Consider the following 13,184-nt stretch of genomic DNA (forward strand, 5'->3'; position numbering starts at 1 on the left):
TGATTTCTCAGTGGTGGAGACAGAGCTGGTTACACAGAGAGACCAGACTGTGTTCCCACTGTGATCTCTCAGTGGTGCAGACAGAGCTGGTTACACAGAGAGACCAGACTGTGTTCTCACTGTGATCTCTCAGTGGTGGAGACAGAGCTGGTTACACAGAGAGACCAGACTGTGTTCCCACTGTGATCTCTCAGTGGTGGAGACAGAGCTGGTTACACAGAGAGACCAGACTGTGTTCCCACTGTGATCTCTCAGTGGTGCAGACAGAGCTACACTTTCTTACTGAATGTCCTAAATTTGACCCCATTATAAATGAATTCTACAGGAAGGTAATGAGCGTCTCCCCTGAGTTCCAGCGCTGCAGTGACACTGAGACAACCAGTGAAGACAAGAAAACAGATGATGATGATAATGATTATTATTATTTATATTTAGGGTTCACACACACATAGTGTGGGAACCCTATTGTAATTGCTGGTATTTTTAGGGTTCACACACATAGTGTGGGAACCCTATTGTAATTGCTCGAGTTTTTCTTCTTATTAGGGTTCACACACACAGTGTGGGAACCCTATTGTAATTGCTGGTATTTTTAGGGTTCACACACACATAGTGTGGGAACCCTATGTAATTGTTAGAATTTTTAGGGTTCACACACACAGTGTGGGAACCCTATTGTAATTGCTGGTATTTTTCTTATTTTTCTTCTTATTCTTTTGCCCATTTTTTGACATAAAATGCATCGTGCAGCCTAGACCGTAATGCCTAGAAAACCCAATCTTGGCAAAAAGGTTCAGTTAACTCCAAGGACCAGATTCCCATACAGGGACCCAAATTGGCCTGATGGTGGCGCTATAGCAGAGCATATTGACTTTTTGTCCATATCTCCTACACCGTAGGTCCTAGAACCAAAATTCCAGTTCCTATGCATTCCTTGACTAAATTCAATAGGACAATTAATATACAACCATTAAGCTCCGCCTACTTAGATTTCGAGTTAATTTGCATAATGTGCTAAATCACACACATCTTTGAGCGCGAACTAGTCCCTGGATTTTTCACAGACATGCACATATGTGGTATCAAAACGTTCAGAAGAGTCTGAACTTTAAAATGTATCCAACAAAAATGCTAATTTCTTCACTACCTAGTCAGTATAAGCCAATCAAATGAGGGGGCGTAAATTCAATAGTAAATTTTGCACATATGGAGCTCTAACTTAAGAAAACTTGCATGTAATGAGATGGCACTTCACAGACAGCTTCCGTGTGAGGGTCTGGGGCAGCTCGCAGAGGTTGCCATACCTCACCTGCTAGGGGGCGCTATAACATGCAAAAATTTGCCCCGTGCACTTAGATTGGCCGATCCACATGAAACTTGACAGACATCATCTATGGGCCTCTGGAAACCAGGTCCTAAAGCAGACATGCCATACTTTCAAAATGGCTGACGTAATCGGCCAATCAGTGATCGGCACGCGTTTGACAGGTTTACCATTGGTCGATCTGCACGAAACCTCTTGGGTGTGGACAAGTGCACGCCCCCTATGACATAATCCAGCCGGGTGTCGATTGGCCACTGGGGGGCGCTATTGCAAAAAAAGCAAGTGTATCCCCTACATAATTCCACTTGGGAACATGCAATTGGACTCTTTTGATTCCTTGCAGTAGTGCGAACAACTTTCCCATTACAAGTCCTATTAAAAAATGCAGTTTATTTACAGTTAATAACAGTTTGAAATCATCACTTTTCATACTGCTCCTAGGATTTTCATACAATCATGTCTAGCAAAGTCTTATAATACTCTACAGAGTGTGAAATCAAAAAACAATCCAAAGATTTTGGATTTGAGGACACTTATAGCTGCTAAATATTTTTTTAATGGACAGCATCGATACATATAATATTCATATTCTTAAAGCTCTTTCATATTTTATCCAATTCTGACCAAAATGCACAAGTCCATTCAGAATCCCATCCTGAACAAATTTGTCAAGTTTCATCTAAATCGTTTATCGTATGGCTCTACAGTGCAGTATTATATACAATGCATAAAAATGCATGTAAAGTCCCTCTGTCACCTTCTCCTTCTCACACGCACGCAAGCTGAAACTCACACACTCAGTCTCTCTCACACTCTCACCCACATTCCCCCTCCCATCTCTGTGCCCTAAGTAAACATTGCTCTGGCTACCTAGATCTCTCTGTGTCTATTAACCAGGCACACACACATACAGGCGCAAGCAGGCCTTCCTATAGCATTCACAATGACACTTCCCTAGCCATACCCACCCATATCTCAGTGACTAACACATGCTCATACAAACTAATATTTGGCTTATTTTTTGTCTCTCTCACACAAACACACACACACCTTTATACCTACATGTATGTATAGTTTCTATGTATACTTATGTATGTATGTATTAGTATATGTTGTCATAGTTTGAGTACATACACTACCACACACACACACTTCTACCTAAATGTATGTATAGTTTGTATGCATATCTGTCCAGTCATAACAGTCATTTCAGTCCAGTCATGTCAGTCATGTCAGTCCAGTCATATCAGTCATGTCAGTCCAGTCATGTCAGACATAAGTCATGTCAGTCATATCAGTCATGTCATTACCGTCATGCCAGTCATGTCACTCATTCCAGTTATGTCAGTCATATCAGTCATGTTACTTTTGTTCATCATGCCAGTGATGTCATTTCAGTCATATCAGTTATGTCAGTCATGCCAGTCATGTCAGTCATGTTATGGCAGGCTTTGCAGACTACATTCATACTTTGAATACACGGGCAGTCATGTTAGGCGTGCAAGGTGTGCAAGGAGTGAATTAACAAAGCATAGTCTCTGGCTCCCTCAATCTCTCTCTGTTGGTGATATACAGGCCCAATCATGTATGGACACATGCAGGCCTTCCTATATTGTTCACATAGATGCAGCCCTAGCCAGATGTGCTATTTCTGTGTCTCCCTTTCTGACACACGCAGATGTCATCACACACTATCTGTAGAGCACACACTGGCCAAACCCAAACAGCTTCTTTTCACTTTTAGGTCTAAAGGACCTTTTGGGCATCCTTTTGCCTATTGAGGCCAAAATATGCCTATTTGTGTGTGAACCCGCCAATCGCCGCTTGCGGCTATATTTAGGGTTCACACACACATAGTGTGGGAACCCTATTGTAATTGTTAGCGTTTTTCTTATTATTATTATTATTATTATTATTCTTTTTCCCATTTTGCTGTCTATAAATCATTCTGCAGCCTAAACCGTAAGGCCTAGACACACCAAACTTGCCAAACTTGTTCTCTAGGTCAAAAGGACCACACTCACTTATAGGGACCCACATCGGCCTGATGGTGGCGCTATAGCACACTATGTGACTTTTTGGCCCATATCTCCCATACCATAAGTCATAGAAACAAAATTCCACTTCCTATGCATTCCTTGGCTCAATTCAATAGGACATTTCATATACAACTATGAAGCTCCGCCTACTTAGATTTTTTGCTAATTTGCATAATATGCAAAACCTACTTTTGTCTACTACTCCTTGGTTTTTCGTCTGATCACCACAGTCTTGGTATCAAACTACTCAGAAGAATCTCATTATCAAAACCCATCGCCAACATTGTGACATTTCCATACAGCCTGGCTGTCACATGTTAATCAATAGCTCTGAGGCGTGGCCAAATTTACTTCAGCAGCTATATCTCAGCAATGCTTTGACCAATCTTCATGAAAATATATCAGTTGTTAGGACACATGACTCAGAGGTCACAGGTCAAAGCAGGCCACGATTGTCCAATAGGGGGCGCTATAACATGGGAAAAACTGTTTCTCAGAAACCATTAGTCACATCAAACCAAAACTTTACAGGCATCATCATGGGGTCAAGTGGTATCAAGACACACAATGATGACCTCATCACTCCAAAAACATGGCCGCCATAAGCCAATTAATTTTAATTTTAATTAATTGGCCATTTGACCTACTTACCATAGGTACATACACATGAAACTGACATGGTATGTTCATGTACACACCCTCTAAGACATACCCATGTTGGAAGGGAATTGCACCACTAGGTGGCGCTATACTAGAAAATCCAGAATTTCTCCTACATATTTTCACTTATCAAGTAATGCTTGCACTCATATGATTGTATGCAGAATTCCTAGCAACTTTGTAATTACATGTGCTTTGCAAAAATGTACCACTTTTTCACTATTATCAAATATATATAACTTGCCATTTTCATACTAGTCCTAGCATTTTAACTCCATCACCTTAAATCACACCTTGTAATACTCAGCAGACTCTGAAATGCTAAGATTAGCGAAAAAATCCTAAGTTTTTGACAAATTAATATTTTTCATATGCATCACAATGCTACCATCATAACACATCAAATTCCCAGTTCAATAACTACGCCATAGTATGTCTGATTGTTATGGAAATTGAAATCCACATTCACATGACCATTGTGGTGCGATGTGCCAATTTTGAGCCAAATCCGTCCACAAACAGCTCTACAGTGAATATTTTCATTTTCCATACAAAGCAGTGGAGGGAGGCATACACAGCTGCTAAGCCACACACGCACGTGCCTTTCTCACACACTCTGCCCCCCCCTCCTCCACTCCCCTCACACTCCCCCTTGCTTCCAACACTTTACAACCCATGGGCTCTACCTCCCCCCCCCTCTCTTTCACATGCACTTACAAAAACACAGGCCTCTGTAGCTTTCACACTGCCCTTGCCATACCTACCCATTTCGCTATGAGTAACCCAGATACAAACACACAAACTGACGTTTAGCTTCTGTTTTTGAAAACACACTCTCTCTCTCACACACACACACACACACACACACACACACACACACACACACACACACACACACACCTACTTATAGGTTTAACATACACACTGCCCTAGCCATGTATACCCATTACTCTTTGACTAAAACACACACACACACACACACACACACACACACACACACACACACACACACACACACTTCTACCTAAATGTATGTATAGTTTGTATGCATATTTATAGTATATGTATAGTATATGTCATTCATGCCAGCAATGTCAGTCGTATCAGTCATATCAGGCATGCCATGCCAGTCATTTCAGTCCAGTCATATCAGTCATGTCAGTCATATAAGTCAAATAATCAAATCATTACAGTCATGCCAGTTATGTCAGTCATATCAGTCATGTTAGTCCACATTCATACTTTGAATACACGGACAGTCATGTTAGGCATGCAAGGTGTGCAAGGAGTGAATTAACAAAGCATAGTCTCTGGCTCCCTCAATCTCTCTCTGTCGGTAATATACAGGCCCAATTATGTATAGACACATGCAGGCCTTCCTATATTGTTCACATAGATGCAGCCCTAGCCAGATGTGCTATTTCTGTGTCTCCTTTTCTGACACAAGCAGATGTCAGTCATGTCAGTCCAGTCATGTCAGACATAAGTCGTGTCAGTCATATCAGTCATGTCATGCCAGTCATGTCACTCATATCAGTCATGTCATTACAGTCATGCTAGTCATGTCACTCATTCCAGTCATGCCAGTTGTCAGTCATATCAGTCATGTTATTTTTGTTCATCATGCCAGTGAAGTCATTCCAGTCATATCAGTTATGTCAGTCATGTCAGTCATGTTATGGCAGGCTTTGCAGACTACGTTCATACTTTGAATACACGGACATTCATGTTAGGCGTGCAAGGTGTGCAAGGAGTGAATTAACAAATTCCAGTCATATCAGTTATGTCAGTCATGCCAGTCATGTCAGTCATGTTATGGCAGGCTTTGCAGACTACGTTCATACTTTGAATACACGGACAGTCATGTTAGGCGTGCAAGGTGTGCAAGGAGTGAATTAACAAAGCATAGTCTCTGGCTCCCTGAATCTCTCTCTGTCGGTAATATACAGGCCCAATCATGTATAGACACATGCAGGCCTTCCTATATTGTTCACATAAATGCAGCCCTAGCCAGATGTGCTGTTTCTGTGTCTCCCTTTCTGACACACGCAGATGTCATCACAAACTATCTGTAGAGTACACACTGGCCAAACCCAAACAGCTTCTTTTCACTTTTATTTTCCAATATCTTTCACACTGTAGGGCCTAGAAACAAAATACTACTTCTATTGTATTCCTTGGCTCAAGCCAAGATGTACTGCTTAAATCAAAAAACACACAAACACACATACACACAAAGCTACTCACAGCATGTGATTTACTTCTGATCTGAATCATTTTGCCAATTTTTTGGGCTTTTTTGCCTTTTTCGTGTGTGAACCCGCAATTGCCGCTTGCGGCTATATTTAGGGTTCACACACACATAGTGTGGGAACCCTATTGTAATTGTTAGGATTTTTCTTTCTTATTCTTTGTCCCATTTTTTGACCTAAAACGTATTGTGCAGCCTAGACCGTAATGCCTGGAAACCCCAAACTTGGCAAAAAGGTTCAGTTACCCCCAAGGACCAGATTCCCATACAGGGACCCAAATTGGCCTGATGGTGGCGCTATAGCAGACCATATTGACTTTTTGTCCATATCTCCTACACCGTAGGTCCTAGAACCAAAATTCCAGTTCCTATACATTCCTTGACTAAATTCAATAGGACAATTAATATACAACCATTAAGCTCCGCCCACTTAGATTTCGAGTTAATTTGCATAATTTGCAAAATCACACACATTTTTGAGCGCGAACTAGTCCCTGGATTTTTCACATACATGCACATATGTGGTATCAAAACGTTCAGAAGAGTCTGAACTTTAAAACGTATCCAACAAAAATGCTAATTTCTTCACTACCTAGTCAGTATAAACCAATCAAATGAGGGGGCGTAAATTCAATAGTAAATTTTGCACATATGGAACTCTAACTTAAGAAAACTTGCATGTAATGAGATGGCACTTCACAGACAGCTTCCCTGTGAGGGTCTGGGGCAGCTCGCAGAGGTTGCCATACCTCACCTGCTAGGGGGCGCTATAACATGCAAAAATTTGCCCCATGCACTCAGATTGGCCGATCCACATGAAACTTGACAGACATCATCTATGGGCCTCTGGGAACCAGGTCCTAAAGCAGACATGCCATACTTCCAAAATGGCTGACGTAATCGGCCAATCCGTGATCGGCACGCGTTTGACAGGCTTACCATTGGTCGATCTGCACGAAACCTCTTGGGTGTGGACAAGTGCACACCCCCTATGACATAATCCAGCCGGGTGTCGATTGGCCACTGGGGGGCGCTATTGCAAAAAAAGCAAGTGTATCCCCTACATAATTCCACTTGGGAACATGCAATTGGACTCTTTTGATTCCTTGCAGTAGTGCGAACAACTTTCCCATTACATGTCCTATTAAAAAATGCACAATTTATTTACAGTTAATAATAGTTTGAAATCATCACTTTTCATACTCCTCCTAGGATTTTCATACTATCATGTCAAGCAAAGTCTTATAATACTCTACAGAGTGTGAAATCAAAAAACAATCCAAAGATTTTGGATTTGAGGACACTTATACCTGCTAAATATTTTTTTAATGGACAGCATCGATACATATAATATTCATATTCTTAAAGCTCTTTCATATTTTACCCAATTCTGACCAAAATGCACAAGCCCATTCAGAATCCCATCCTGAACAAATTTGTCAAGTTTCATCTAAATCGGTTATTGTATGGCTCTACAGTGCAGTATTATATACAATGCATAAGAATGCATGTAAAGTCCTTCTGTCACCTTCTCCTTCTCACACGCACGCAAGCTGAAACTCACACACTCAGTCTCTCTCACACTCTCACCCACATTCCCCCTCCCATCTCTGTGCCCTAAGTAAACATTGCTCTGGCTACCTAGATCTCTCTGTGTCTATTAACCAGGCACACACACATACAGGCGCAAGCAGGCCTTCCTATAGCATTCACAATGACACTTCCCTAGCCATACCCACCCATATCTCAGTGACTAACACATGCTCATACAAACTGATATTTGGCTTCTTTTTTGTCTCTCTCTCTCTCACACAAACACACAGACACACACACCTTTATACCTATATGTATGTATAGTTTCTATGTATACTTATGTATGTATGTATTAGTATATGTTGTCATAGTTTGAGTACATACACTACCACACACACACACACACACACACACACACACACACACACACACACACACACACACACATCTACCTAAATGTATGTAAAGTTTGTATGCATATCTATAGTATATGTATAGTATATGTCAGTCATGCCAGTGATGTCAGTCATATCAGAAATGCCAGTCATGTCAGTTACATCAGTCATGTCAGTCATGCCAGTCATGTAAGTCATGTCATGCCAATCATTTCAGTCCAGTCATATCAGTCATTTCAGTCCAGTCATATCAGTCATGTCAGTCAAATCATCAAATCAATACAGGCCCAATCATGTATAGACACATGCAGGCTTTCCTATATTGTTCACATAGATGCAGCCCTAGCCAGATGTGCTATTTCTGTGTCTCCCTTTCTGACATATGCAGATGTCATCACACACTCTACATCTGTAGAGCACACACTGGCCAAACCCAAACAGCTTCTTTTCACTTTTAGGTCTAAAAGACCTTTTGGGCTTCCTTTTGCCTATTGAGGCCAAAATGCCTATTGGTGTGTGAACCCGCCAATCGCCGCTTGCGGCTATATTTCTTTCTTATTATTCTTTGTCCCATTTTTTGACCTAAAACGTATTGTGCAGCCTAGACCGTAATGCCTAGAAACCCCAAACTTGGCAAAAAGGTTCAGTTAACTCCAAGGACCAGATTCCCATACAGGGACCCAAATTGGCCTGATGGTGGCGCTATAGCAGACCATATTGACGTTTTGTCCATATCTCCTACACCGTAAGTCCTAGAACCAAAATTCCAGTTCCTATACATTCCTTGACTAAATTCAATAGGACAATTAATATACAACCATTAAGCTCCGCCCACTTAGATTTCGAGTTAATTTGCATAATGTGCAAAATCACACACATATTTGAGCGCGAACTAGTCCCTGGATTTTTCACATACATGCACATATGTGGTATCAAAACGTTCAGAAGAGTCTGAACTTTAAAATGTATCCAACAAAAATGCTAATTTCTTCACTACCTAGTCAGTATAAGCCAATCAAATGAGGGGGCGTAAATTCAATAGTAAATTTTGCGCATATGGAGCTCTAACTTAAGAAAACTTGCATGTAATGAGATGGCACTTCACAGACAGCTTCCCTGTGAGGGTCTGGGGCAGCTCGCAGAGGTTGCCATACCTCACCTGCTAGGGGGCGCTATAACATGCAAAAATTTGCCCCATGCACTCAGATTGGCCGATCCACATGAAACTTGACAGACATCATCTATGGGCTTCTGGAAACCAGGTCCTAAAGCAGACATGCCATACTTCCAAAATGGCTGACGTAATCGGCCAATCAGTGATCGGCACGCGTTTGACAGGCTTACAATTTGTCGATCTGCACGAAACCTCTTGGGTGTGGACAAGTGCACGCCCCCTATGACATAATCCAGCCGGGTGTCGATTGGCCACTGGGGGGCGCTATTGCAAAAAAAGCAAGTGTATCCCCTACATAATTCCACTTGGGAACATGCAATTGGACTCTTTTGATTCCTTGCAGTAGTGCGAACAACTTTCCCATTACATGTCCTATTAAAAAATGCACAGTTTATTTACAGTTAATAATAGTTTGAAATCATCACTTTTCATACTCCTCCTAGGATTTTCATACTATCATGTCAAGCAAAGTCTTATAATACTCTACAGAGTGTGAAATCAAAAAACAATCCAAAGATTTTGGATTTGAGGACACTTATACCTGCTAAATATTTTTTTTATGGACAGCATCGATACATATAATATTCATATTCTTAAAGCTCTTTCATATTTTACCCAATTCTGACCAAAATGCACAAGCCCATTCAGAATCCCATCCTGAACAAATTTGTCAAGTTTAATCTAAATCGGTTATCGTATGGCTCTACAGTGCAGTATTATATACAATGCATAAGAATGCATGTAAAGTCCCTCTGTCACCTTCTCCTTCTCACACGCACGCAGCCTGAAACTCACACTCTCAGTCTCTCTCACACTCTCACCCACATTCCCCCTCCCATCTCTGTGCCCTAAGTAAACATTGCTCTGGCTACCTAGATCTCTCTGTGTCTATGAACCAGGCACACACACATACAGGCGCAAGCAGGCCTTCCTATAGCATTCACAATGACACTTCCCTAGCCATACCCACCCATATCTCAGTGACTAACACATGCTCATACAAACTGATATTTGGCTTCTTTTTTGTCTCTCTCTCTCACACAAACACACAGACACACACACCTTTATACCTATATGTATGTATAGTTTCTATGTATATTTATGTATGTATGTATTAGTATATGTTGTCATAGTTTGAATACATATACTACCACACACACACACACACACACACACACACACTTCTACCTAAATGTATGTATAGTTTGTATGCATATCTATAGTATATGTATAGTATATGTCAGTCATACCAGTGATGTCAGTCATATCAGACATGCCAGTCCAGTCATGTCAGTTATATCAGTCATGTTCTGCCAGTCATGTAAGTCATGTCATGCCAATCATTTCAGTCCAGTCATATCAGTCCTATCAGTCATGTCAGTCAAATCTTCAAATCATTAGTCATGCCAGTTATGTCAGTCATATCAGTCATGTTAATTTTGTTCGTCATGCCAGAGATGTCATTCCAGTCATGCCAGTCATATCAGTTATGTCAGTAATGCCAGTCATGTCAGTCATGCCAGGCTTTGCAGACTACATTCATACTTTGAATACACAGGCAGTCATGTTAGGCGTGCTACGTGTGCAAGGAGTGAAATAACAAAGCATAGTCTCTGGCTCCCTCAATCTCTCTCTGTCAGTAATATAGAGGCCCAATCATGTATAGACAAGTGCAGGCCTTCCTATACTGTTCACATAGATGCAGCTCTAGCCAGATGTGCTATTTTTGTGTCTCCCTTTCTGACACACGCAGATGTCATCACACTCTACATCTGTAGAGCACACACTGGCCAAACCCAAACAGCTTTTTTTTCACTTTTAGGTCTAAAGGACCTTTTGGGCTTCCTTTTGCCTATTGAGGCCAAAATGCCTATTGGTGTGTGAACCCGCCAATCGCCGCTTGCGGCTATATTTCTTATTTTTAGGGTTCACACACATAGTGTGGGAACCCTATTGTAATTGCTCGAGTTTTTCTTCTTATTATTATTATTTTTCAGGCTGTAAAACGCATACTGCAGCCTAGACCGTAAGGCCCAGAAACACCAAACTTGTCAGACAGGTGCACCAGAGGTGCAATGAGGGAAACCCAGACAATGACCCACATTGGCCTGATGGTGGCGCTATAGCGCAGCATTTTGCATTTTGGTCCATATCTCCTACACCGTAGGTCATAGAAACGAAATTCCACTTCTGATGGATTCCTTGGCTCAAACCAAACAAAAAAGCCTCTAGGACCCTTTAGCTCCGCCCACTTAGATTTCGAGTTAATTTGCATAATGTGCAAAATCACACACATCTTTGAGCGCGAACTAGTCCCTGGATTTTTCACATACATGCACATATGTGGTATCAAAACGTTCAGAAGAGTCTGAACTTTAAAATGTATCCAACAAAAATGCTAATTTCTTCACTACCTAGTCAGTATAAGCCAATCAAATGAGGGGGCGTAAATTCAATAGTAAATTTTGCGCATATGGAGCTCTAACTTAAGAAAACTTGCATGTAATGAGATGGCACTTCACAGACAGCTTCCCTGTGAGGGTCTGGGGCAGCTCGCAGAGGTTGCCATACCTCACCTGCTAGGGGGCGCTATAACATGCAAAAATTTGCCCCATGCACTCAGACTGGCTGATCCACATGAAACTTGGCAGACATCATCTATGGGCCTCTGGGAACCAGGTCCTAAAGCAGACATGCCATACTTCCAAAATGGCTGACGTAATCGGCCAATCAGTGATCGGCACGCGTTTGACAGGCTTACCATTGGTCGATTTGCACGAAACCTCTTGGGTGTGGACAAGTGCACACCCTCTATGACATAATCCAGCCAGGTGTCGATTGGCCACTGGGGGGCGCTATTGCAAAAAAAGCAAGTATATCCCCTACATAATTCCACTTGGGAACATGCAATTGGACTCTTTTGATTTCTTGCAGTAGTGCGAACAACTTTCCCATTACATGTCCTATTAAAAAATGCACAGTTTATTTACAGTTAATAATAGTTTGAAATCATCACTTTTCATACTCCTCCTAGGATTTTCATACTATCATGTCAAGCAAAGTCTTATAATACTCTACAGAGTGTGAAATCAAAAAACAATCCAAAGATTTTGGATTTTAGGACACTTATACCTGCTAAATATTTTTTAAATGGACAGCATCGATACATACAATATTCATATTCTTGAAGCTCTTTCATATTTTATCCAATTCTGACCAAAATGCACAAGCCCATTCAGAATCCCATCCTGAAAAAATTTGTCAAGTTTCATCTAAATCGGTTATCGTATGGCTCTACAGTGCAGTATTATATACAATGCATAAAAATGCATGTAAAGTCCCTCTGTCACCTTCTCCTTCTCACACGCACGCAAGCTGAAACTCACACACTCAGTCTCTCTCACACTCTCACCCACATTCCCCCTCCCATCTCTGTGCCCTAAGTAAACATTGCTCTGGCTACCTAGATCTCTCTGTGTCTATTAACCAGGCACACACACATACAGGCGCAAGCAGGCCTTCCTATAGCATTCACAATGACACTTCCCTAGCCATACCCACCCATATCTCAGTGACTAACACATGCTCATACAAACTGATATTTGGCTTCTTTTTTGTCTCTCTCTCACACAAACACACAGACACACACACCTTTATACCTATATGTATGTATAGTTTCTATGTATACTTATGTATGTATGTATTAGTATATGTTGTCATAGTTTGAGTACATACACTACCACACACACACACACACACACACACACACACACACACACACACACTTCTACCTAAATGTATGTATAGT

At 41.3% G+C, this 13,184-nt stretch overlaps 2 protein-coding genes across 7 annotated transcripts in view; both read left to right on the top strand.

Moving 5' to 3' along the window:
• The window catches only part of LOC143487703 (NACHT, LRR and PYD domains-containing protein 3-like), a 267,073-nt gene that overhangs the window by 122,922 nt on the left and 130,967 nt on the right, over positions 1-13,184 (top strand). The window lies entirely within an intron of this gene.
• LOC143487705 (NLR family CARD domain-containing protein 3-like) overlaps positions 1-13,184 on the top strand; it is a 43,538-nt gene that overhangs the window by 19,826 nt on the left and 10,528 nt on the right. The gene's annotated exons all lie outside the window — the stretch shown is intronic.

The sequence above is a fragment of the Brachyhypopomus gauderio genome, unplaced genomic scaffold, assembly GCF_052324685.1.
Source record: "Brachyhypopomus gauderio isolate BG-103 unplaced genomic scaffold, BGAUD_0.2 sc49, whole genome shotgun sequence".
Taxonomy (NCBI): Eukaryota; Metazoa; Chordata; class Actinopteri; order Gymnotiformes; family Hypopomidae; genus Brachyhypopomus; species Brachyhypopomus gauderio.